The sequence below is a fragment of the Paramormyrops kingsleyae genome, chromosome 17, assembly GCF_048594095.1.
Source record: "Paramormyrops kingsleyae isolate MSU_618 chromosome 17, PKINGS_0.4, whole genome shotgun sequence".
Taxonomy (NCBI): Eukaryota; Metazoa; Chordata; class Actinopteri; order Osteoglossiformes; family Mormyridae; genus Paramormyrops; species Paramormyrops kingsleyae.
In genome coordinates, this window is record NC_132813.1 from 12,753,924 (window position 1) to 12,781,879 (window position 27,956).

General features: G+C 44.6%; 1 protein-coding gene across 11 annotated transcripts in view; it reads left to right on the forward strand.

The window, feature by feature from the left end:
• The first annotated feature begins 14,735 nt into the window (after positions 1-14,735).
• Positions 14,736-27,956, forward strand: part of tenm4 (teneurin transmembrane protein 4) — a 139,119-nt gene continuing 125,898 nt past the window's right edge. For all 11 annotated transcript variants that reach the window (XM_023807297.2, XM_072701254.1, XM_072701255.1 and 8 more), the window contains exon 1: positions 14,736-15,058. The gene's annotated coding sequence lies outside the window, so the exon portion shown is untranslated. The remainder of the gene's footprint in view (positions 15,059-27,956) is intronic.

Below are 27,956 nucleotides of genomic sequence, written 5' to 3' on the forward strand. Positions count from 1 at the left end.
TTGCTGGGAGATACTTTTTTCTTAGCATTTTAAATTAAAATGCAGATGTGAAGTAAAATATACATTATTAATATGATTTATAAACTGGTGCAGCATACTCACACTTGCAGGGCCCTGCTCGGCATGACGTCATGTTCTCCCCGTGTCATGTGGTATGTAGTCCTGTACTTCAAAGTCATGCAGTTATAGGTAAATCACTGACTCTAATTTGCCCATTATGCATGTTCTGTCATGGATTAGCATCCGGTCCAGGGTGAACCCCAGCCTTGTGCTCTGGGCTGCTCGGAATAGACTCCAAGCCCTCTGTGACCCAGTACAGTAGGCGTTCCCAACCTTTTGTTGACTGCAGACCAGCTAATGCTGCACAAATCACAGACCCGGGGGGTTGACTGTGGGGGAGGGGGTCGAATTCATTAAACAAAAAAAAAGCATGGCTTCAAAATATGTCTTTTTTTTTTTTATTGACCCCCAAACCCCCAATGTTCCACAGTCCGGTGGGACATTCCGCCACAGACTGGCCAGCAACAGGGTTTGGAACCCATGCTATACTGGGTAAGCATTTCCCTTTTATTACTTTACAACTAATTTTGCTACACACATTGAAAATGTCTCTATTTGTAGTGCAGGAGCACAAATAAGTTTAGGAAAACAGGAAATTAAACTAGGTTACAAGAGACAAGCCATGATTTGTCTTTTTTGGATCGAGTTGCATCAAGATATTCCTTGAGAAGTACCTGTGAGAGTGAATCAGTGGGGCTTTATGTCAGAGATCCTGCTTCTCCACCTGTGACATGTTCCCAGCCTGGAGAGAAACCTGAAGAAACAGGCCAGCAAAACACTGAGGAAATCTCCCATGTCTCCCTAAAGGACGCACTGTTTTGATTCGTGAGTTTGAATGTTGGTACGGGAGTGAAAGAAGCTCAATCCTGAAATGGGAGGGGATGGCTGCCAAGGTTACAGGTTCATTCAGTGGCTTTTCAGGCTGTCAGTGGAGGGGTTTTATTAAAAAAAACCAGCACAGCAGCAGCATCGTTAGCTCTGTCCTTGGTGACGGTTTTTGTAAACAGCGGCAGGAAGGTGCTGACTTTTCACAGCTGGTGTTTTTAAAAGGAAGCTCAGTGGACTGATGCCTTCCTTATTCATGTGAAAAAGGCAGACCGTGCCCCCCTCCTCGCCCAGGACGGGTTTCACAGGTCCCCCTCCTCGCCTGGGACGGGTTTCTCGCGTCCCCCTCCTCGCCCGGGACGGGTTTCTCAGATCCCCCTCCTCGCCCGGGACGGGGTTCTCGCGTCCCCCTCCTTGCCGGGACGACCATCACAGGTCCCCCTCCTCGCCCGGGACGACCATCACAGGTCCCCCTCCTCGCCCTGGACGGGTTTCTCAGGTCCCCCTCCTCGCCCGGAACGGGCGTCACAGGTCCCCCTCCTCGCCCGGGACGGGTTTCTCGCGTCCCCCTCCTCGCCCGGGACGGGTTTCTCGCGTGCCCCTCCTCGCCCGGGACGGGTTTCTCGCGTCCCCCTCCTTGCCAGGACGGGCGTCACAGGTCCCCCTCCTCGCCCGGGACGGGCGTCACAGGTCCCCCTCCTCGCCCGGGACGACCATCACAGGTCCCCCTCCTCGCCCTGGACGGGTTTCTCAGGTCCCCCTCCTCGCCCGGGACGGGCGTCACAGGTCCCCCTCCTCGCCCGGGACGGGCGTCACAGGTCCCCCTCCTCGCCCGGGACGGGCGTCACAGGTCCCCCTCCTCACCCGGGACGGGTTTCTCGCGTCCCCCTCCTTGCCGGGACGACCATCACAGGTCCCCCTCCTCGCCGGGGACGGGTTTCTCGCATCCCCCGCCTCGCAGGGACGGGAGTCACAGGTCCCCTGATCACTCTGCCTGTCTCTGCATGGGTGTGTTGGCTGCATCTCTGCCATAAACACAAGTGCCTTAGATCTGCTTCCTCTACACTGTGTCTCTCCTGATGCTGACAAACTGATGCTACTCAACTGTGTCCTCCCCCCCTCCCCCCTCGACACAAAACTCTGGCAAAGAGCATCTGCCAAACGATGAATAATAAATAAAAAATAAAATAAACAAAGGAGCACATAAATAAAGAGCTGCAGACTGCCATTTATCACTGACTGGAAACACACCTAATACATTTGTTACTCGTGCTTATTTGTTAACGTAGCATTTGCACAGATACCGGGCCACAGTAAATATCACTGTGTGCCGACACTTTCTGCCGTTTCAGGCTGCTGTCTGCAGCTTGACTTCTGTGTGCATAATGAACTAAATAAATGTAGCACCACCGTGTTTTATCTGGGTTCTTCTAGGTTATGCTGTGTTTATTCTTTTTTTATGGATTATTCTTGCTACGTGATTTGTAATGGTTATAAGCCACTGTGAAACAAACATGCTAATGAAGACCCATACGCTGAATGTTATTCCTGTATGCTAAGTTTCTCCATGAAGCAGAGACCACATTTGGATTCCTTACTCTTGCTACTGCTTTTGCTTCTTTTATCGTTTATTTGTTTGCTGTTTGTTTGTTTGTTTGTTTGTTCGTTTTCTGGTGCATCCAATGCCAGAACATGATGAGCTCTGTTCGCAGTGCAGTGAAGGCCCAAATAACCCAGTCAGTGTTACCCAGAGAAACAGCAGAGTACAGCTCCTGCAAGTTTATGGACAACTGCTAAGTTCCACTCCCTGCCGCTGTAGCCATACGCAAGGAAATAATGAATAAATATCAACCAGTCATACTGTGCATCTTAAACATATGGAATGGCACACTGACCAAGAGAACACCTTAATTAAACCCTAGCTGATAGAATATTTACAAACAAATCAGTGACATTAACGCACTTTACTGGTGTACAATGAGTGCTTGAATTTGGCCAGTACTCACCGATATGCACCGATATCAATAACAAGGGGAGTACCGGCACCTGGTACTCAATAACAAGGGGAGTACCGGCACATGTTTTTCCCCACTTCAAGCACCGTGTATAATAGTTTGGGTGCAGCTGCTGTCACTAAGGCAGATATGCTGACCGTTTCCATTGCTCATTTACGAAAATCGTTTGCCTAATTTTAGTAGAAATGTTAATGGTTAAGATTTGTATACATCAGCATGTGGCTAAATTACAAACAGTTTTCACAAAAAATGTTTCCCTGGGAGGGTGTGAATGACGAGGGCAGCAGCGCATCAGTATTGGGGCGTTCTCCTGTAAAGCTGTCATCCAGGGTGTAATTAGGAATTAATACAAAACTATAGAATAGCGGTTGTGGTATAGCAGTGAGCTTTCATGACATGAACAGCTCATGCCAGGATGGCCAGCAGCTCTCGTCAGACAGTTCAGACTAACAGTCCTTTTTCCCCGACAGCCTCCTTGAGTTGCCTGTGTGGCACTTGCTTGAGGTTTGTACATCACAGCACACTTCTCAGTCTGCCGATTCAAAGACCCAGACAGACTGGAGAGAAAAGCAGCAGCAGAGCCGATACGTTTATCAAAGAAATTCCAGTTCTGATTAAAAAAAAAAATGGAAAACAAAATTTGAGACAAATACTAGTGAATCTGTGCTCTGTTCCTCCACACAGTTTGTCAGAACCATCTGAAGATCACACTGTCTTTGCTGTTCATATTGTCTCTGCAGTGCATTTGATTTTCCTTGTGTCGTGCAGGACTCTTCATGAAATCCCCAGATTAACTGCAAGCTGACATCCTCTCTTCCAGAGCTGGCCAGTGAGTTAGCTTGGCAGATCCTGTATGGTACATTAAGACGTCTGAGAAGGTTGGACTGCCATGCTGGGCTCACCCACTGACCATCTGCGTTCTTGTCTCCATTGTTGACCACATAGCTTCAGCTCGCTATTAGAATCAGAGTCCGACAGTGTTGCATGTTACCAATGGAGTCAATCCCCATGTTACAGCAGGGCATGATGGAGGAGGGGTGGTCTGTGTAGCAGCTCTCCACAAACAGGGTTTTATTAAATAAAAAGGAACACAAAGGGAGAACTAGAAAACAAAAGGACCACAAGGGGTCAAACCAAGGCAGAGTACCACAAAGGAAAAGGAACACAGGTAAGTCATAAAGGATAGGCACAGGGAGCAAGCACAGAAATACAGGAATCAAAACACACACAAAACAACGACCGATTGAAGAACATGACACAGGCAGGCGACTAAAGGACAACTAATGTCGCAGGATGAGGAACAGGTGTCGGCCATAGTCAATTAACTAATCACTGGGAACTTAGGTAACAAGGGACAGGTGAGGGTAATAAAAATCAAACACTACAAATTCAAACACTAAGGCTTTTAAACTGGATTTGATCAAAATTTATCTACTAATCCTGTTGCACCAAACCTTTTACAATTAATCCTGGTTAAAGCTAAACCTCTGGTAATCTTTCCACTCAAACAGGGGTGTCAAACTCCAGTCCTGGGGGGCGGGAGCCCTGCACAGTTTTTGTATTACCTTCATTTAACACACCTGATTCAACTCCTTGTGCTAATTACCACAGAGCTCATAAGCTAAATCATTTGTGGTGGAACAGGGAAAGGATTAAGCTACATAGGGCTCCAGCCCCCCAGGACTGGAGTTTGACACCCCTGCACTAAAACCTAGATTAAATTCAAGTCTGTTGCACCAGTGAATTTAAACCTAGTATAAAGCTGGACTAGCAGTCATATTTAACCCCCCCGAGGAGCTTTATGTCAAGTCTGTTTCAGTTTTATTGACAACATGGCTACATTTCTTTGCTGGATGGGATCAGAGGAAAGAGTCCCATGTAGGAAAATTTTGAGAAAGGTTAGACCCAATTCAGTTTTTTAAAGCAATAGTGAGTTTTCCCAGCGGTATAGATTTACAGTACAATAGTGTGTCATATACCCCAGTGGGAAAGTTGGACCAGCTATCATGCATGTAAGTGAGAGGAATTCTGCTGTACCTCCACTTCTCCAGCTCCTACTAGCTTTGTGTTTTTATGCTACAGGGAGTTATCAGACTGTGGTCAGGGATCTTTTTGGAGTTTGCAAGACCATAGTCTGCAAAAATAGGCATTTTCACACTGCCATGGCTTAATGATTGGTTGACCACAAGCACTAGTGCTGTCATGGAAGTTATGTGGAAGTGCGGAAGAGGTATAGTGGAGCAAAAATTGAGCAGACTGAATTATTTTTGTACCCTAATTACATTTAATGCATCAATTAATACATTTTTGCTTGCGTCTCCATATTTCTGCATTGGAAAATGCGATCGTGAACCAATATACTTACTGTATATCTAATATTGCGGGTGCTGGCAGTGAAACCTGCCAGCGCTTATTAGAGGGATAATGCATTTTATTCTGTGAAAAATGAAAAATCTGCTGCCGAAATTTAATAAGAATCATGAACATGGCGTGGGTCATACAAGTAAAATATAAATAGTAGACTGTGTCCCTTTTTGATTGCGATCGATCCCTCAATACCTAACAAATAACTAACAAAACAACGTTTTTTGTCCTCCACTGTTTTGGTGTGGTGGTGTCGTTTCATATGAAATGTGTGAAGTTTAGCCTTTCTGTTTCTCCCATGCTTATTTTGATTACTAACCCCGGTGGTGAGAGTGGGGAAATTTTTCATAAATGAAAGGATTACTGCTCGATTAATGTCCAAGCTGTGTGTGGAAAAAGTAAAGTAAATCAGCATAACTCAAGCAAAAGTGTGGTAAATGTAGTGGCTTTTATTTTTTAAAAGTGCATGATCCATTTGCATTAACTTTATTTAGGACCATTGAACCCAAATAAATATTTTTTTAATCATACTTTAAACTGGTTCCACTAATCCAGGGTTAAAATTAAGACGTACAACACATCTGATTAATCACACACCAGTTTAAACCTAGATTTACTAATCCTAGATTAAGTCTAAACCAGGATTAATTTAATCCATGTTGGTGCAACCCAGCCCAAGAGATATTTGGAAAACAGGTAAAACAGAATATAACTAAACTAGATACAGAAGGAGTAAATCATAAACAAGGACACAAGTGTAAGAACTTAATATAGTAAAATAAACAATTAACAAGGGACAAAACCAAACTCAAAACTAACAATGGTGGGGATGCCTGGATCATAGCCACACGTTCAACCCAAACAGCTATGCGGTAGCCCGGGTAGTGGGGGGAAAACACTAGGGTAAAACCAAATGGAAATGCCAGCAAGACCTGCAGGGGGGGGTGACGTGACCCATGGGACAGGGCCGGTAAGGTGCCGATCCTGACACCTCCCTACCATTCTTCCACCCCATCTAACCCTCAATGACCTGACTCAGATGCTTTATTATCAATATATCAATGAATGTAAGAACTGTTATGAGGCTCAGATTGAATGCACGCATGCTAAACCTTCACTAGCTCACACAAAGACACCACCTTGTGGGTTTTACAAAGCATCCAGTCTTGTTGAGCGTGAATCCAGTCTTGGTCTATCCCCAGTTCTACTAAAGGAACGAATGAAGAGTAAAATTCCAGGGCAGATAAGTGATGGGTGACGTTTGCAGTGCGTGCTTAAAGATGTGGTCAGTAAGCTGAGGTATCGCTCAGCCGTGACAGCCTATCAGGATGATCTATGTGCTCTTTCTGTCTGTCGTCCGCACCACTGTATAGGAATGAAGTCCCTGAACAGTGTTGCTTTGTCACAGACAAGAAGCCACCCAATGTAATTCCAGCATTAATGGATAAACACAAGACACATGGGCTGTGAGGCTTTGCACAATAACCCACTCCTTTTATTTTGCATCTGAACACAAATATAGATGTAATTGTTCACAGGACTGTTGTAGAAGTAGAATATTGAACTCCGGCAATTTACGAGGAGGATGTTTTATTGTTTGAATTGCAGTGTTTCAGTTGTACCCTGTTGCCACATTTTGCCACAGATGTTTCAGTTGGGTTTCAAAGAGCTCGAACAGCTCATAAATCCAGAGGAGGCAGTGATGACGGCTTGCTTAAAGGCTGCACCTCTGGCTCGGGGCGGTATATTAATAAATGTCAGTGTTGCTGACTTTGTACAGTGCTGAGTCTGTGCACTCACCCCAGGCCAGTGACACCTCCCGTCAGCTCGAATTAAATGGCACCCGGGCAACCTCCTGATGGTGGTGGACACGAGGTCTTTATCCACACTGGGTAGGACAAGGCAGCAGCTTTGACACAGAGAAGACCTTGGCAAAGGTAAGGAATTCCCAAACTGAATGACAATTTTCAGAGTATCAGTCTGGTAAATGGTTTTCTTTTGCCATAACTGTCACTGTCTATCCATTTTCTGTAACCTCTTGTCCTATTCGGGGAAGACAGATTGCAAGACAGATTTACAACCCAGGATGGGGCACAAACCCATCACGGGGAACACCGTTTACACGCACATGCACACCTACAGGCAATTTGGTAACTCCAATTAGCCTCAGCATGCTTTTGGACCCAGAGGAAACCCCACGACGACACGGGGAGAACATGCCAACTCCACACACATGGATCCATGGTGGATGACTTGAGCCCTGGTCCCAAGGTGTGAAGCAACAGTGCTAACCACTGGACCACTGTAGCACTGCACCACCCCATAACTGTCACTGCTTAATAACAGCTTTTTTGTTCATTATATAATCTGCATCTCTAGCATTCCCATTTAGCTTGCCTTTCTTCCTAGACCTTCTTTCCAGTCTAGTTTTCCTTGTATTTCTACGCTTTTCAGGACACTGCTTTTTTTTCTTTGCTTCTCTATCTGTTGGGGGGGGGGGGCTTCACATGAAGCGTCTAATTTGAATAATGTAAATGTCATAACTACTCGCTATTAAGAGTGGCAGTGGCTTCTCTGAGTATCTCAAAGGGCGATACTTTGCTTCTGTAACACAGGAAGGAGACACGTGACGTTCGGTGAAACCAGGCTTTGTCTGACTATAAAGATACACTATTTGGCCAAAAGTATATATGTGGATACCAGCTTTTGCAACACGGAATCCAAGGGTATTAATATGAAGCTGGTCCACCCTTCAGTTCTATAATAGCCTCTGCTCTTCTGGGAAGGCTTTCCATTAGATGTTGGGACATTGCTGGTGGGATTTGCTGCCGTTCAGGGTGGGTATTGATGCTGGGTGATCTGTGAGCTCGTGTGACCGACCACTTCACAACTGAAGTTGCTGTCAGACGGTTTGACCTTCACAGTCGCTTCGCTCGTGGTTGGCCATGGGGGTTTGACCTTCACAGTCACTTCACTCGCGGTTGGTCAGGGGGTTGATGGAATGATGGCATCTTATGATAACAGCAGTTGGAAGGCTATTAACCTCTTCTGTATAAACACCCATTCTGCTGCCATTGTTTGATGCTGGAAACCGATGGCTGAGTGATTAATTATACCTGTATGTCAGCGGTGGGAGTGGCCATTGCCTGGAATTAATAGGGGCGTCCACATAAGGCTGCGGACGCTGGGGCACAGGAAGTCACCTCTTCCCACATTTGTTCAGCCTGTTTCATTGGCAGAGTTTCTCATGTGTTATCTGGCATTGCATCTGTACTGTCTTGGAGAATTTTACCTCTTATTCTCTCCAGGAATTAATCAAGTATCCATCCATCTATCTATCTATCCATCCATCTATCTATCTATCCATCCATCCATCCATCCATCCATCCAAACACCTCATAACACAGTTTTACTGTTTGTCTGGCAATACTTATTCCAATCATTTCTATATTTTTATTATTCAGTGGAAAGCGATACAGTTAATTAAAGCTTAAGCAGACCAGTTCAATGGTTAGGAATGAAATCCAGCGAGCCAAAAAACTCACACAGTATTGAGAGCGTCTTTTCTTGTCCCGCAGGCTAATATATTCCCCTCTCTGAAGTTCATTTTTTAACCTCGGTGGTCCTGCGTGACTCCTTAGCAGAGTGGAGGTCTGGAATGTGAAGTGGACGCTCTCTGCTGCATTGTCTGTGATCCCTTAAGCGGCCGAAAGCGCCCCTCTCAAATTATCTCGTTCTCTGCACCAAACCTCATCTGCATAGTCGCCATGCCGACACACAGAAGGAAACGGGATGTTAGCCAGGTGCTAAACGTGCCCTCGCACCCTCACAATCCTTTTAATCTTTCATCAATCACATTACGATACAGAAAGGACCAGGCCTTATTACCGCATGGTGGAAATTGCTATTTCGGAGAGAAAACAAGTCAGAGAGAGGAGAGGAGGCCGTGAGTGACAAGTGTGATTTGGGTGACTGAAGGACGGAGCCATCATTTGGGTGACATTGTAATTAGAGAAGATGCTCATAAATAAGGCAGATGTGAAATGGAAACAGTGTTGTTTCTCTTCATGAAGCTGTATATGCTGATTTTGAGAGGCATCATGGGTGAGTGTGATTTTCAGTCTTACATTATCAGGCCACACATGATCATTATCAGGCCATACTGATCATGCAAGCTTCCCAGCTGTTGCTGAAATTGGAATTTGTTTACTGGTTAATTCTTAATGGGTTTGAAGTGTGTTATCAGAGGGCTTCAACAATAATGTCTATAGATTTTATGTTCAGTATGTTTTCTTTGAAATATACAGGCATCCTGAAATGAGTAACTGCTTAATTTATGTGTTTATAGATTGGTATTTCACATTCTCAATTATTCTAAAGAGTTGTCACCCCAAGGTTATGGAACAATCTTCCTCCATCTTGCAGATTCTGTTAAAGGTTTTAAAGGTGGCTTAAAACTTTTCTCAGGCTTTTGGGAAAATATGATCCTGTGAAATTGTGTTTTGCTATGTATTGTCTATTTTTAATAGGTTTAGTACGTTTTCTCTGTTTTATGTTTTTTTCTGAATTGTAGTTTTGTACAGTGCTTTGTGACTATTTTGCCTCCAAAAGGCACTTAATAAATAAAGTTTACTTACTTAACAGGTTTGGATTGAAGACTTAAAAACTTAATGGTTCCTTGGATCTTGGCTTGATTCCCAACAGGTTCGTCTCTAATATGTTGCTTATTCAGATTAATTTCTCGTGTGTCTTTCAAATGAGTAATACACACTTAAATTAATGTTTCAGTAAATGCCTTAGCCCTTAACAACCACTTTTCATAATCCTCAACACAAATTGAATGAATTTGCTCTAAGCTTTACTTTGATCTTCATCTTCATTTATCATGCTATAGCAAAAGTATCATTTTCTGAGTAAGAAATTTAACAATTAAGTTACTTGCAAAAAAAAAACTGAATATTAATTCACCAAGGTTGAGAAACATTTTACTGCATGACAATCAAAAAAAAAAGATTTTCACAAACTTTCATAAAACTTGGATGGGGTGGGAAGAATTTGAGCGTGCAGAAGTGTAATAAACATTTTATTTGCTCAGTTTGGTGTACGTGCTTTCGGATTACGATGGGGGGGCGATGCTGATGAGAAACATCACTTTTAAAGTAGGTTATTGGGATTTCGGCCATCTGTAGGCGCCGTGTTCCAAGGGCAAGAAAAGGTGAAGTATCTCATAAACGTACCGCGTGTGGATGTGGATAGAGCTCTGCATAAATCATTATATTATTCAACACTTATGGCTTTTAATTAGCGGTTGTGTCTGGCATGGGTTTGAAGTGTGTTATCATAGGGCTTCAACAATAAGGTCTAAAGATTTTATGTTCAATATGTTTTCTTTGAAATATACAGGCATCCTGGGATGAGTAACTGCTTAATTTATGTGTGTTTATAGATTGGTATTTCACATTCTCAATTATTCTAAAGAGGAAGAGAAGCGAGGGGTAATCAATGGCACTTAATTAAGCAGCGCCGCTACAACGTTTCACTACAATGGCATCGTCTGATGCTAGCGACGGGGGGAGGAGCTTCTGACTTTACAACTCGAGTGATTTTAAACAGTGCAGCTTCACTCTCTTAATACAATGGCTCAATGAAGTCTCAAAATTCATTCACGTAACAGGTAGATGATGACCAATGCAACTTTACGCGGATCCCCAACCTCACCTAGCAAATACTTAAAAAAAAATAAAAAATTATGAAAATCACAGAATAATACAATTTAAAGCCAGTGGATAGTAGAGGTTGACTCTAAGATTCTTTTTTACAAATGGCAGCAAAAGATCATTTAGCACACAACAGCTAAAATGAATATGAACAGTCATTGTCCTAATTATCTAATAAATCTCAACGTGCCGATAAGCATAAATTAAATTATGCTGCCTGAAACTTCTTCAATTAAAATAATACCACATCCCTGCACTCCGACATGGGCTACATTGTTATTTGAAAATGTCACCACAATCTTTGTTGGATTTCCTAATGATTAGCTGTGATCATCTCATTAAGAGACTGAGATCAGTATTGAGTGTGGAGTAATTAAGGGTTTTATGGTGCATGTAATTCAAGTTTCTTGAAGCGATAACCTTGACACAATGTCACCACATGACCCCCCTCCCCCCACACCCACCGTTATCTAGATATCCTACATTTCTTCTGGAGTGTGAATATCTCGAACCATCTTAGTGTATCTGACAATGACTCTGCAGAATTACACATGGCTCTATACTGTGCAAAAAATGTTCAGAATAATAATGAGGTTGACAATTGAAGCTAAATGTGCAATTCCCAGTAATTTGTTTAAGTTCAAGATTTCATTTTTAAATGTTTGTTTTGTTTATCAAAAACTTGTCTATAAAAAACTTTGTTACCCTGATCCCACAGGTCAGAGAACCAAGAAATAAACCGGTGATATCAAAAGACTAACCAAAACCTACCATTTCCTTCCTGATCATGTAGCCAGTATTGTGCTTCAAATTGTGTGTTTGTGAGTGTGTGTGTGCGTGTGTGCGTGCATGTGTGTGCGAGCGGGTTTACCTATCCTTATGGGGACATAATGTCCCCATAACGTGATAAATATCCATTTTTTTTCCCTTATGGAGACCGGTTAAGGTTGTCATAGTTAGCGTTAGCATTTTTCCCATTGAAATGAATGAGCGGTCCCCATAAGGATATGTTTACCCTACATTTGCGTGCTTGTGTGTGTGTGTGTGTGCGTGTGTGTGTTTGTGAGTGTGTGTGTATCTGTGTGTCTGTGTATCTTGGTCTCTCCCAGTATCACGGCCCAGTGACACTCAGCATCATAACAGCAATTCAGCTGCAGCCTAATAGGTTTCAAAGTAAATTTAACTTTTCACACATCTATTCAAAGGCTGTGCGTGATGAAAACTAAATACAGCCAAGCTGAAATTAGCTCCTAGGAATAAAGCCGTGAATTTAATCATGCGCAGGCCCCAAACCTCCGTCTTGTGGCCAGGACAGGTTGAGGCAGAGACTCTCACCAGTCTCCCTGACCCTGGGCAGAGTGTAGAAGCCCATTTCTCAGGGTTAGGGTGCACAAAATATCTGGGAGAAAAAAAACAATACAAGACGTGTATCCTGTGAATGGAGAAAATAGGCTGAATAAACTAAAAACACCAAAACCATGCAGCATTTTACATGTGTTCTATATCGTGCTGTTTAATATGACGGGGTAATTCTAGATGACATTACTGTGCTTTTTATATGGATAGTCAGAAACAGCTTTCTGATCTAATATAGCTGTGTTCCTGGACGAACCGTCTCTCCCTAATGTAGCCTAAGCTCTCTGCTCTTCGCAATTTGTGTGCGCTTTCGACGTGCTCACCTTCGCTGGACACTCCTCTCTGTTTCAATGCCAATCATACATCATTTCTCCTCCACAATAAATCACACGGCCCCCGTGGCGAATCAAAATGCCAGATTTGCAAACACTTCAATACATCATAAACTGTCAGGAGTGTCTTCACACATAGAAAACACTGAAACACAGCAGTGTCGTGTTATCAAAAGGCCCAGCTGGGAACTTACCCGTCAGACTGGTGGAAAGCTGGTGAGCTGGATAGCCTTACTGGGTTGAACCTATGTTGTCTCAGGTGTGAATTTCACATGCTTTCTCTGTTTGTGTCAGATAATTCTGGGGATCTCTTTTACTCCAGTGAGTGTGTGAATGTTTTAATGTTCTGATTCCAGCCAGCCTGGATCATTCTGCCTATAACATAGTGCTTAGGATGGGTTCTGATCCTAACATTAGAGATGCTTACAGAACATTTAAATGCCACTATTTAAAAATGGCATTATCTCAAAGGTTACCTCTCACACAACTGTCATTTAAACTAGCCAAAATCTGAGGTGCCAAGAACACAACTCACAATAAGAACACCCGAATACTCACCTGTCCTTTTTAGTTTGCACTGTACATCTCATTTGATCTTTTTTTGGCAGTGAAATACAAATTAGTTTTGGAAAATACCTTCATAGGCTGTGCATCAGGTTTCATGAAAGTGATCAAGGCTACATGCAAAAAAAATAAAATAAAAATAATGCTTATGTCAGCAGCTGTACAGTAAGTTACCCTCTCTTGAGGTGAATCTAAGGGACCTTTATCCCATGAACGTATTATCAAGCTGTGACCAGATCTGAATGACCCTGAAGATGCACGCGAGGATACTGGCTTTAAATGGATACGAATGTGGTCTGGAAAATGCTGCCACTTGCAGGTATGGATGATTGACGGGTTCGCTTATAAAATTAGCTCTACTGATCTGAGTTACGGAAGAAGAGAGGAGAGCTGCATTCGGCGTTCAACCGCTGGGATCAGATGAACGCAGTCTGTCAAATGTGAACCCTAGTGGGATTCCGTTTCATCTTTCGCTCATCTAGTCTCTTGGCGCAGAAAGGGTGTTTTGTTCCACTGTTCATAATGATTAATAAGGAAAGTCTATATTTGCGGATAATTTTGTAAATACGAAACAGAAACCGCTTCATAAAGAGCGGGTAGCCTGGGTCTCCTCCGAGGAAAACGTGGATTTCGAGCTTGGGTCGAGTCCGTGTCGTGGGCCGGTGAGGGCTTGAGAATACGCCGGTTTATCACAAGGTGTCCTTCAAACCCGTGGGAAATAATAAAAGACCACCTCTCACGGCGTTTTGTCCTGGGATTTAAAGCACATTTTCAGATAATGAATAGATTGGGTAATGAAATGGGCTCCCTGACAGGTCCATAATAGATGCACATAATTAAGCGGCGCGCACGGAGGCGTAGAAACTAATCCGTTGATTTGAAATCACTGGTAGTAAAAATGCTGGTCCTGCAGTATAACATTCATCTTTGCGGATGAGCAGAGTAAGCACTACGTGTAAATGCGGGAAATTGTTATTATTTTTTCATTATTATAATTTCGTAATAGTTATTTAGTCCAGTAACAAAATAATAGACTATCTAATCTAATATGTAATCAAATTTTGCCTTTGAGTGATATAGGGATATGGCATAATGGTATAGTCTAATAATGTTTTCTATCATTAATGTTTAACTTGGCCTTTGGAAAAAAGTGCGCGCCTCCAGCCTGACTTCTGTAGGGAAATGCTCATATATTAATTGTTTCTTCGTCCCAATCACATCCTCGCACTAAAACTATTTCCCGAATAGCTCCGTTTAGTCTGGTCCCGGAGCATCAAGGGCCGGTAATGCCATCAAGCGGCCCCTAACGCTGGCATTAAGGTCCCGCCCGCCTCCGCACGCTGTACCGGGTCACTCCGGCAGCCCGTGTGTGATGTGCATGCTGTTTTCAGCCCCTCACACCCCCGCGGCCCGGTGGTACAGCCGGTGTGGGACGTAGCTGTCAGTCTAGCCCTGCACCGCCCCTCCGCCTCCCATCCTCATTTCATCCTTGTGCGGCTTTTGCGGCTCGTCGGGATCTCACGGCTTGGATGCTGCGCGCCGCATCGCGCTTATTATTATTACTACTATTATTGCTGTTACTACAATCAGCATCATCATTATTATTATTACAGCGGACTGCGGCGTTTTGAAGACCCAGTACTAGTTGGGTTTTAAAGACATCTCTAAGGTCCGATTGCGTGTGAATGCTTCGCCTTTTTCCTGATGATACGGCGTTTCTTAGCGGTTCTACGGCACAACACGGGAAAAAAGTGAAAAGGCTGCCCGCGTTTTGCGTATAAACGGAGGGGAGCGACGGACAGGCGCTGGATGTGTCTGCAGAATGGTAAGACCGTATTCCTGTAGGGGGGAAATGCAATAGTTTGCAAAAACGACCGCCAAGCCCCATGCAGGGGAGAGGGAAGGTTATACTCCGGCTGGGGCTGGGATGCATTCCCGCTTTTGCAGCTCTGAACCGCGGGGCTGAAGTGGGGAAACGCGGCCAACTGCACCTCGGCTCCGGCTCGTTCAGGCGGACTGCGCCGAAATCCGGGGATGGGGAGTGTAATCGGCTTGTTGAAGGCTCCATGCACAACCTGTGGTTCCCACGGCATGTACTTTAGGTGCAGGCGCTTCTACCTCGCAGGGTAGGGAAACGGAGGTTAAGGATGGAGTCCGGTCTGTTAAATTATAGACCGTAAAGGTAGCATCATGCTTAGGGATGGCCGCTTATTATGTGTATAAGGCTGCTTTATACCGCTCGTAGGGCTGATTTACTACCATGTGTGGGGATGCTTTGTACCGTACAGGGCTCCTTTTTTCCACCATGTGTGGGACTGCTTTTACCGTGCGTGGGGTTGCTTTGTTGCCGTGTGTAGGACCGCCTGATCACTGTACCCTAATTAAGTATAAACCAGGCAATGCGTCTAAGCCCTTTTTACTCGCAGTCACTATTTGTATTTTGCAAATGAAACATTCGGGAAATGTTCAGATTAACACCAAGATTGTTAATTATTGTCGTTGTTACTGCTTAAGCTGAGTTCTTCGGGGATGTATCTGGTTAGTTGCCGGGTCAGTGTGTACTAGTAAAGGTGTTGTTTTCCCGCAGATTGGCACGGCTTGGTAGAGTATGTTTCAGACGGGACCATTCACGTATCGCTTCACTCGCGCATTTCAGCAGACCTACCAGCGTGCTTCCCCATACATGCAGTCGCGTTGCAGTAAACAAGCGTATCAGTCAATAACTTCGCAGTCCAGGGCGAAAAATCTGCCTCAAAGCCGCGATAAGCCTTCGAGAAAGACAGAAATCACGATGCTCTGACTGTGTTGGAGCGCAGCTTCATCGCGCTGCCATCCGATGCCAAGATCGACCCATTAATCGCGCTGGGTTGTGCTGCGCTCCTCAGCCCGATGGTCCGCCGTAAGCGCGCACGCATCGCGGTTACTGCTCCAGCTGAAATAAAGACAGTGGCTAAAAGGCGGTGTTTACCAGCGAATATCCACAACATTGTAATAATAATAATAATAATAATAATAAGATTGATTTGTAACACATGCACGCGGGGGGGTGGGGGGGTGGACACACCCACCACAGTGTGGGTGCAGCGCAGCACAAATGTTCACGTTGTGATTTGTCAAAATCCTGCTCCATTATAACATTTAATTTGCCTTCTGATTGCATAATGTCCTCGAAATGTTTCACCATATTTAATGCTTTTTGTAGCAGCCATTCGTAGCAGGCCCTAATAGCCCCCAAGCGTGACGGGCTAAGGCTCTGCGCTTGTATTGTTATTCAGCATATTCACGGGCAGCCTGGCACAATGCAAATTGCACTTTGTTCCGTTATCCTGATAAAATGTTGTCGTACTTTTTAAATGCAAAGCGGCGCCTCCCTGGGCTTTCATTGGCTGCAGTGTGGGGTGCAGAGGCTGGATGAAATCCAAAGCAAAGCGCCCTGTCAGTGCAGAGGGCTGTGAAGCAGTTGGGGATTTGCCTGTCCTCATTGTGGGTGATCCTTCGGGGCGGCGTGGTACATTCATAGGCCCGTCGCCGGCAAACTTCAGTTACCCACACAGTGTTTTTGTGGCTATGGGCGGCACATTGACTGTCTTGGGAGATTTTTAACTTGCATTGTGTTTGTTTAGCGGATGCTTTTATCCAAAGCGACGTACATTTTTGAGAGGAAGCAGGGTTAGACTGTCCCTGGAGCAATTGCTGGTGGTTAAAGGCATTGTTCAAGGGGCCCAACTGTGAAATTACTCTTCAGAGTCGGGGATTTGGACCGATGACCTTTTGATCACAGTCATAGTGTCTTTTCCTGCCGAGCTGCACGCTGCTTTGTTTTATAATAACTTTGTTAGAATGCCTTTGTCTTGTTACATATACGGTCGAGAGCAAAGCTTGGCTCAGGGTCAGCCATTTATCCAGAGCCCCTGTAGTAGTTGGGGTTAAGGCCCTTGCTCAAATGACCAATGAAAATATGCTCACTGTGCCAGTCGCTGGATTTGAACTGGCAACCTTCTGATGATGGGCAGAGTCCTCACCTGCAGGGCCAACACCCCACCTTATGAAAAGCAGATTTATCAGGTGCCACTGAAGCGATATGATGAATTTACGGACAACAATAACTAGGTAATTGTGTATGATGTTGCTTCTGTCACAATTTTTTTTTTTTTTAGCTGACTATTGTTTTGTATTAGTGACTTGAAGCTTTTACTACACAAACAATCGTATTCGTTGGATTTACTTTTTAAACTGGAGAATCAAAGTGAATTCAAGTTAATGCAAAAATCGATATGGTGAATTTGCTGCTATTCACTTTCAGACGAATGAATCAGTCAGTGTTATGTTTCACATAGCTATGAAAATAAAAATCATCGTATTGGTAAAATATAGACTCGGTGCGGCCTGAGCTAAAGGGTATCTAATTATCTTGAGTCTCTCTCCCAGGACAATCGCTAAAGGAAGATAGAAGTCAAGTAGTACCTGACTTACCTTAAAAACCTTAAAAAGACCTGGGAGATTAGCAGTGGCTAGGGCAATATCCGAGAACGGAAGGTAGCCCATTCTCTGGATGGTTAGAATGAGAATGGCTGGTGTAGGTGACAGCATGGCCAGGATGGAAACGGTGGAGACCTCATAGCTGAAGAGGTATGAGCAGGTGACTTCTGAGGCGCTTGTTGTTAAATAGGAGGGATTATGCAGTCTTGCGGGAAGGCCGAGGATGTATGTGAGAGCCTAGGCTGAAAACAGGCAAGATGTTGATTTCCCATCGGACCCCGGGGTAATCATGCGTCCCGCAGCGGGGAACCGGCGTGAACTCGCTGGGTTTGTGAGCCTGGTGAGGCTTTAGCTCACATGGTGCGACTGACTGCAGTGTGAAATAACGCACTATCGCCCCATTCCTCTTCCTAGTGCTGTAGCTTTACCACCAGTCTTCCATGGAAGGTCAACAGATATCTCTAGAGCCGTCTGATTGTAAGAATACCTGGGTGACTAATCATGGCATAAATGCCAACAGCAGGAAGAATAACAACCGTTAAGGCCCTACGATGAGTGGGCTCAAGGCTGCGTCATCCCAGCTCAGCGCCCGGATCCTGCTGGCTCACTCCTAGTCTTGAACAGGATTTTGACTGGAGTAAAGGCCCAACTGTGAAACCGCTCTGCCAGCCGCAGGATTTGAACCAGCAACCTTCCGGTTACAGACTCCTAACCTGCTCAGGACATATTACCTCCAAAAAACGGACTCGAGTCAACCAGGACTCAAACCTGGAAACTTCTGATGCGTAGTCAGATTATCCGTTTTGCCACCAGTCCTGAATATACCTTACAGTACTAACGTTTCAGTCCTGTTCCACTTAGGATGCTGAAATGCAGGACCAGGAGGGAGCTAGATTCCTGATTCTCCAGCCTGTCCATGTGGTCCAGGTATATTCTGTAGAGCAGGGATAGGTGGCCCTGATCCTGGAGTGTTGGTATCCAGCAGGTTTTCTATCCTGCTTGGTCTCTGATGAACCACACCTGATCTCAGGCAAATAATAACTCACGAGGTAGGATGGAAAACCTGTTGGATTCTGGCACTCCGGGATCAGGGTTGCCTATTGTTGCTGTAGAACATTGGGTGCTTAAGTGTTTAGGTGGGAAGGAAACCCACAGAAAGACTGATCAGGCAGAAACCGTGTGTAACAGCAGTGCATGGCCGCCACTGCGTTTCGTCAGTTCACATTTCAAAGCGAACATCATTATCCAGCGAAATTCACAGAGACGCCGTGTGTATCATGTTTAACTCAGAGGGGCTCCCGTGCTCTGAAACACAAGATTATTAAAATTCCGGCTGCTTGTTTCACGTTTGGTGTTCTGTTCTCGGTTGAAGTTAAAGAACCGAAGGCCTCGTCTGACAGAAAGCTGACACCGCGAACATGCGCACACGTGCAGAGAGAGCGAGGGGCATCACAGGCGTGTGAGAGACCTGCGTGGGGTGCTGTGACAGAGCCACGTAGCGTGGGTGAGCACGTGCTAGTGTCTGTGGTGAACTGTGAACGCATGCGTTCTCCTTCCCCTTTCAGCACAGTGCGGATTCTGACGCGGCTCTGTCTGCGGTGACCCGGAATTCCTGATTATGTTCTATGCCTTGTTTGTCTTGCGGCTCTGGGGACTGTTGGAGCGTTTACAGATTTTCAGAGACAAGTCTGGCCGGCCATGACGTTCTGAATGAAGCCTGTCTGTTAACCCTTTCATTCTGCCCCTTTAAGATGCAGCTTGCTTTCATTAGATCTTTAAACGATGACTAATAAAATAATGATCAAATGTGAACAAATGATCAGTTATTTAAATTTAAAAGTCTCCTTGCTCCTACTGAACATAGTTTGCCTCATTTTCCAGTAATAAAGCACTAGTTTTTTTTGTCAGTTATAAATGGTGATTCAACAATAAGGAAATAACTTCTGGCTTATCTTTCAATTATACATATTAAGTCGTGCTTTTTCCCGTTTTCATATTAAAATAAGCAGTGATAGAATGTATAATATATTATTGAAGTTATAACAAAAGTACCTCTGTCTATAAGTGACATTAGAATGTACTAAACCTATTCTGTTAAAATGCTTTAATCATTACAGCATTCTGAATGTGTTGCAGTGAAAATAAAGGAGGTAGTCTCATCTGTGACTGACTTTCCAAACCATTCCAAATGCTGTTATTTTTCTGTACTTTTCTGGGAACGATTTAAAGATTATCTGGCATGTATGCTTAAAAAAATCAACATAACTGAGCCAGTTGTCGCATAATTAGAGTGCGGGATTCTGTTTATTAGTGTTTCTGGAATAATACTTTTGAATGTGACGATTTTCTCACCACACCTGTCCATGTGAGATGTGATTTAATAATGTGGAACAGAATGTTACTTTTTTAAAATAGTGATCTGTATTCCACCTAATTGCTTTTGCCTGATTATTGGGAGGGGAAAAAAAAAACACTCGATAAATTGTCTTTGAATTGCTCGCCCTTAGGCTGAGATGCAGTGCGGTCAACGATCAATGCAAATACAAAGCAGGTCGGATGGTATATATACCGCCAGATAAGAGCCAATCGGATGGATTCGGCCCATCAGAGACTAGAGTTTCTGAGCTGTCCATCGCATTTGTAGTCATTGAATATATCTGGAGATGGGCCTTTGGCATCTGGCAACATGAGCAGCGGTAAGATAGTGACACCAGCTACTTATAGGATCCATCTGTTGTACCTTTAATTAAAGGCATTCAACCACTAGTCCACTAAAATATACAAGTGACTATAAAACTATATAAACAGCAATACATTTTTCTGGTTCTATGGTCACGTTTTTGTGGAATTTGGGTTTTTTTTTTGTCTGTGTTTGTGTCTGCATATTATTTATGATATAGCTCTTGGGTACACAGCGCAAAGCATTCTCTGTTTTAAATTCCTAGGTACAGTTTTGCATATTTTTTCACCCTCAGAAATGTAGCAGTTTTCATATTCAAATGTTTGCTCTGATTTTGATCTCGGTGTTGATTATTAATCTCCTGACTGAATCTGTCTGCGAGTTCACTCCGTAAAAATAAACTTAAAAAGGAGAGGAGGGCGGACAGTATAGAATACTGCAGTAAACAAACATGAAACAGAGTTACCTCTCTCGTTTGGCCCCCGGCGTCTCCATGGAGACTTTGGGTAGCACCTGCCTTCCTGTGTGCCCAGATAAAGTGACATATTGGCCCTGACTCCAGACTGTTCATGAACCTACAGCCCCTACCGTGATGGCTCATGTGGGGATGGGTCCCGACCGTGATGCGCTTTGCCCTGTCAGAACCGCAGTGTGTCACTCGCAGATTTATCCTGTGTCACCCGTGGGCTGTCACGCCGAGGCAGATTAGACCTGCACGGAGGTAAGGCTCTCTGTAATTTTCCCTCTGACTGCACATCGTCACGCCCATCGTGACGTATTGATCCACAGGCACGGCTGCTCTCGCCGATAACCCGTGGACCCAAAAGACTGTGCACCCAAAACTTCCATCCTTCTGTCGAATAACTTTCCAACGTGATCAGAACTTCCTGCGCTTCCCTACATTTTTAGAACAATCCAAAACACAGATTCCGACTTGACGAGTCGTGCGAAAGTGAAAAGCGCAGACAGCTGACATCAGGAGCACTGAGGGAGCGCCAGGCTGACCCTGCTGCTCTTGTGATTTTGCACAACACTTAGTATTGGCTGCTCCAGGTGCTGAGGGATGTGCTCCTGTTTAGCTCTGAGCCGAGACTAGCTGCACCAGTAGGACGTTGGCATTTGCACTTTTGATTATTGCTTTTTGACCCAGTTCCTTTGCTTCACCCCAACCCTAACTAGAGTTTACCCCGAACTTAACATGGGTTCACGTAACCATAACTAGGGTTTATCATAACCCTAACTTGAGTTCACCCTTATGCTAACTAAAGTTTATCCTAAACCTAAACATTCACTCTAACCCTAAATAGCATGCACCCTAACCTTAACCCTAACTAGAATTTACTATGACCTGAATAAGGATTCACCCTGCAGCTCTAACGCGGGTTCACCCTAAATAGATTGTACCCCTTCCCTAAGGAGGATTTACCCTAACCCTGACCTTGTCCCTTCTCACGCTCCCGCCTCCGGGGAATGTGGCATTCCTCCCTCCAGCCCCCTCCCCATCTTGCTCCTGGTCATTGTGGTTCCTGCCTCGTCCCCTTGACCTCATAATCATCTTTGGATCATAGCCCAGTGCTGTCAGTAAAATAGACCATGTTAAGATTAGACCGAAGGAAAGCAGCACAATGGAATCAGCGGCTGTTCTATCAGGCCGAGCAGACGGAGAGCGATGGCGGTACCGTGCCCTGCAGATCAGCGTCGTTAGACCTGTTATATGGGTCTGCTGCACGGGCCCAGTGCACATTAAGGTCAGTAATGGAGCATCCACAGTCACTCAGTCTTACTCTTTGGTAGTCGGAGGATTTGTGGAGATGCTCGTTCCCTGCCTGTCCCTGGAAATGAATTCCTCCCACACCCTATAACACTTTCTGTGCTTGTTTTGTTTATCCTGCCCTCAGAATCATAGGCTGTTCTTCATATTTGACAGTTTGCATTATGCAGGGCTGAAATCTATTAACCCCCCCCTCCCCCCCAAATCAGCAGATTATATGGTGCTAGCTGGTTTATCTCTTTGGTTTAGGTTTAGTGTACCAGTGATGCTCTACTCCATTTAGGGGTGTAAGTAAATGGGAATACATATGTGATTATGTACTTGAATGTATATCTCTTTAAGTTTTATCTATTGAATGTAGTTCAGTAACCATCACAAATACATGCAAAGCCTGAGAAGGTAAGCGTGTCGGGCCGCCAGTTCACCTACAAACTGTCTGTCAGGCTGGTTTACCTTCTCATGACCAGGCACAGGTCAGTCTGGGAACCTAATCTCTTCCGAGCAGAGTATAGAAAGAGCAGACTTCAAGCAAACAGCAGGAAGATAACGAATTACCCTTAAGGCCTTTCTACGCGTGACTGCGGCACGCCTCTCGTACATTAGTGCCTACAAAACGCCTCCTGTTTTTCCCCCCCTGGAGATTGAGCCCCCCTACATGAACTCATTCCCCCTGTGGCATTTCGTCATACACTGGATGGTCTTATGCAAGACAATGAAATGGCAGTTAATTTGTAGGTAATTAGGACCCAGGTGATTTAGCGTTATTGAAGGGGACAGTGCGGAGTGCAGCCGGGTTTTAATGTCACGACGCACCAGGAGAATTTAGAAGAATCATCTCAAGAAGGATCTTTTGCCAGTCTCAGTCCAGACTCTGGGTACTGAAGGCTGTTCAGCTGGTAGCTGGGAGTACAGTACTGAGTGTTCAGTTTCAGTTTTAATGAGCATAAAACATCTCCTGGGCAGGAATAAATAAACAAATGCTTACAGGAGTTTATATAATTCCCTAAATGTATTGGATTTGGTGATTTTTAATTTTGGAATCTGGCATCTTTCAGCACGTTAGAATACCAAAATGCATACACGAGCTTGGGAACTGAAATTGGTTCCTGTTGTCATGGCGACAGATGTGTACTTAAATTCCCATCAGGTTTCTTTTTTTCTTAAAAATTTTGGTATTTGTTTAATTTGGCGACAGCTGGCATCCCCCCCGCCCCCCTCCCCACCCCCAGGAGTTATACGACTTTTTAAAAAAGGTTTATTATGTTATAGCTGTTCCTTGCAGATTCTGACACGCGGTCTTTGTACTTTATCCCGGTTCCCCAAACGCTGCTGAATGAAGAACCTCAGCAGCCGAAGATTCAGTCTGGATCGCTTGATGTCAGCATGTAGAGGTTCCTATCAGCGGATCTGAGGTCTGGAGAAAATGCTCAGTAATTCAGCTCCGCGTTAAGTGATATGGATTTAAGCAATGACATTTCCTACAGCTGTCCCCAAGCAAATTAATAACATGGAGGACTGGCTGATCCGACAAAGTGGCCACATCTGACATTTATTTTAACAGCGGGAAGCAGCCGCGGGGGCCGGTCGGGGCCTGCTGCATGCCGCCCCCCAGTTCCGGGGCTATGGGCTCGGAGCAAATCCGGTTCATTTGATTGAATTATAAATAGTAAGATTCCTTGCGTTGCGTATGAGGTGTGATTCAGTTAGTAATTAGACTGGAAGCTGAAAGACTCCAGTCGGCAGTAAGGAGCGGCCTGGTTCTGAGCTGGTCCTGCCAGATAAACGCCAGGTGCCCATCAGCCCACGGATTAGCGCTGATGAATTCACAGGAAGAGTCGTTTGCAGGATGTAGGAGTGTCTGTCCTGCCCGCGCCGGCTGGCTCTGCTTGATTCTGCCAGCCGATGTAGCAGGTCCTCACTGCCGCGGGGTAGCAGGTCCTAACTGCCACGGGGTAGCAGGTCCTCACTGCAGCGGGGTAACAGGTCCTCACTACAGCGGGGTGGCAGGTCCTCACTGCCGCGTGGTAGCAGGTCCTCACTGCCGCCTGGTAGCAGGTCCTCACTGCAGCGGGGTAGCAGGTCCTCACTGCCACGGGGTAGCAGGTCCTCACTGCAGCGGGGTAGCAGGTCCTCACTGCCGCGGGGTAGCAGGTCCTCACTGCAGCGGGGTAGCAGGTCCTCACTGCAGCGGGGTAGCAGGTCCTCACTGCCACGGGGTAGCAGGTCCTCACTACAGCGGGGTGGCAGGTCCTCACTGCCGCGTGGTAGCAGGTCCTCACTGCAGGCTCCATCGCTGCGTCTTCTCTCTCACATTCTGCCTCTTTTGATGCCCGTGAGCTAAGCAGGCGGTGGAAATGGTGTCAGTGGTTTCGGTTTGCATCCAGCCAGCGATGCGGCTCAGTGGAGGGGCGGCTGTGAGACTCGAAGCAGGAGAGCTGCTGGATGTCTCCCCCTCAGTTGTTTTTTTTTGACATTTCAGGGTGTAAACAAGCATGATCTCTGGGTAAAAATGCTTTTTCCTAATGAAAATCTTCTTAAATAAGCTTTAAAGATTTTATCTGTTTTGATCTGTGTTTTTATCTGTTTTTATTTGTGTTGAGTCACGCACACATGTGGCTTTCATCCTCTTATTGGGGTGGGCGGGGGGGCATCGTCCCAGGGAAGGTCCTCATTATGTGACAGGGAGGAACAGGTATGCAGGTGCGACCTCAGTAACGTCGAGGTACAAAACGTCCCGAGGGCAGAGGTGTATACAGGGGCGGGGTCACAGGGACATTGGATTGCATGGATGGATGGATGGATGGAGGGATGAAAGAGTGAACTGTGTTGGTTTACGGAGATGTATTGCCAGCTTCTCACCTTCTCCAGGGTCTGATATTCTCCGTAGTGATGATGTCATATGGGTGATGCTGGTATCACTTTGGTATCCACCTACCTCCTCTCATATGTTGGTTTATAATTTCAGCTACTGGCTAACCCGATAGCTACCCACAGCCTGAAGGATAGCTTCTCACACACACACACACACACACACACACACACACACACACACACACACACACACACACACACAAAGTTGGTCTTCTTATCTAAATGCAGACCGTCCGTTCAATATCTATGGGAAAAACCCTAATCCCAATCACGACACCCTTAACCTCTACCCATCCCTAACCTTAATCATAAGTAACCAACCCAAATACAAGACTTTTAGCATTTTTACTTTTTTGATTGCAGTCACAGATTTTTATAAAACTGAGGTTATCCAAATGGGGACCTCAAAAGATGTCTCCAAAAGTAGGGAAATTTCAGGATTTACTACACTTTGGGGACAATTTGGTCCTCAAATGTGATTTATGCAAACCCCCCCCCCCCCTACTCCTGTACTCCTATCATTCATTTCTACAGGCATAACCCAAATCCCACCAATGACAACCATAACCTCTACCCAGCCATAGCCTTAACCACAAATAACTAAACAAAATACAAGTCTTTTGGCATTTTTTAGTTTTTTGATTACAGTCTCAGATTTTAATAAAACTTAATCTTAATAAAACCTAAAAAATTGTCTCCACAACATCAAAATAACAAGTTTTTATGACATTGTGGGGACCAAATGTCCCCACAGTGTAATGTATATCTGGACCACACACACACACACCCTCATCCTCAAAAATGTCACTTTGATTTTCTGTCATATCATATATCATATAGCATACCATGTAATCCTGATCTTTGAACATACATATCATTATTAGAAACCTAGTCAGTCGTCAGTTATGAAAATGCTGAATATGGCACTTAAGTTTATAATCCTTATATCCAAGAGATTGTTGCGTTTCATGGTGAATTTCCGACATTCACAGGAGTTATTTGAGAAACCATTCACTTCACACACCTCACAAAAGGTAGCTCTTTCTTCTCGCTGATGGAAGAGAAGACATCGACTTGTGAGCTGAGATGTGTAGATGGGGACGGCTCTGTCCTCGAGCAAGTGTGCGCGAGGGTTTCGCTCCAGGATATACTATTCACTCCAGCTTCACAAAGGATGGTGTGATTTTTATGCAGGTTTCGGTTCTGAAACTAAAAAAAAAAATAGATGAACACTTAAAAAGACCGCAAACGAAGACACAGAGTCATGCGGCAGCATTTAGCCATACCCATTATTCTGGTTACACAGCACAGACACACAAACAATTACTCCAAGTCAATTGAACAATGTGTAAACACAGAATGCAATTAATGACACAAGCTGCAGTATTACATATGCTAACAGTAAATAGAATTAGACGTGCAGTGTGCCTAAACAGAGCTTAGAAATTTGTTTTCTGTTGCTGTTGCTTTTACATTCTGATGATAGCATTTATGTATTAATGATGACCCGTAAATTTCCTAATAAAATGGCATATGTGTTTATGTTGTATTTGCCCTTGTGGAGTAAAAGAATACAATGCTTTTATTGTATCTGTGCATAAAGCGAGTAGAGGTGTAGGAACCAGCTGGACGATACGAGCATCTGCCCCCAATATTTATTTTGGCTTCATCTCCTCCCCAAATAAATAGACCTTCGTATTTATATTAATAAGTTGTGCCCCCCCCCCATAACAAATTCTCTCCTACGCCTCTGGAAACAAGTACAATAGATTTTCTGTCTTTGCATGAGGCTCAGTCATGTAGGACTTTGTACCTGTGAACAAAAGGTTGCTGGTTCAAATCCCATGGTTGGTAGAGTGCTTTTACTGTTGGGCCTTGAGCATTTTTTCTAAGGACTGACCGACCCTGTTTTCTGAATTGTAAATCTGAGAAATAAATAAATGTAAATGTCAGAGACACATAAACATAGTTCAGTGCCAAGCAGCTGTTTCTCATGCTTCCTATTCTGCTGTCCATGATTTGAACCAGCATCCTAACCCTCAGAGCCACACACTCTGCTGTGTGTTGCGCAAATGTGTGTATCCATAGCTAGTGTTGCTCTAAGAGCTCTCCGAGTGAAGGACCTGTCCTGGGCCCTACGACTACTGAATGGTACAAAAGGTCAGACTCTGCTGCTGAATAGAATGTTCTTCACAGAATGAGGTAGGAAATGGTAAGAGGCTGACCTGAAAGCCGGGTGACATTTAAGTCATGGGCTTTGTCATCTTCGAGGATGCTAACTCTCTGCGGTTTTTAGCCCAGAGGACTGAAAAATCCAGACCCTTCTGTTTTTTGGGGTGCGAAAAAGTTGATTGTTAATGGCCGAGTCGGCTTTTTGACCTCATTTCTGTCGGGTGACTGTTTGCACAGCCGCTGCGTATTATTTAATCAAACAATATCAGCTTCTGCTATTCTGTAACCGAATAGTGTGGCATTGTAATGACTGACCTCTCTTGCTCACAATGACAGCTCAGTTCATGGTTGCCGGGTGATGATTGTGTGTAGGCATGATGTGTTTGGATAGGAGATCCCACTATGCACAGCGATCGTGTGTAATAACAGCCCAGTCCCGTCGTGCCTTATTTTAATGCAGCCAGAGCACAAATTATAGCTAATCAGTGTTTTTTTGATTAAGGATGTTGAAAAACAGATAGAATGCACATTGTGAGGTCATGGAGACCAAAAAGCCAAGCTGCTGTGTAATTTACTCGGTCTTGTTCGAGTGCTGAGATTATTGTTCATGTGTCTGAGCAAAACGTCTTTGGGTGGTTCATGTTCTGTCTTGCATGAAATGGACAGTGTCCATTGATATCATATATCAGGGTCTGGGGGCGTTTCCTGGGGTCAGGATGAAGCAAAACTCTTGATTACCTGGAAGATGGA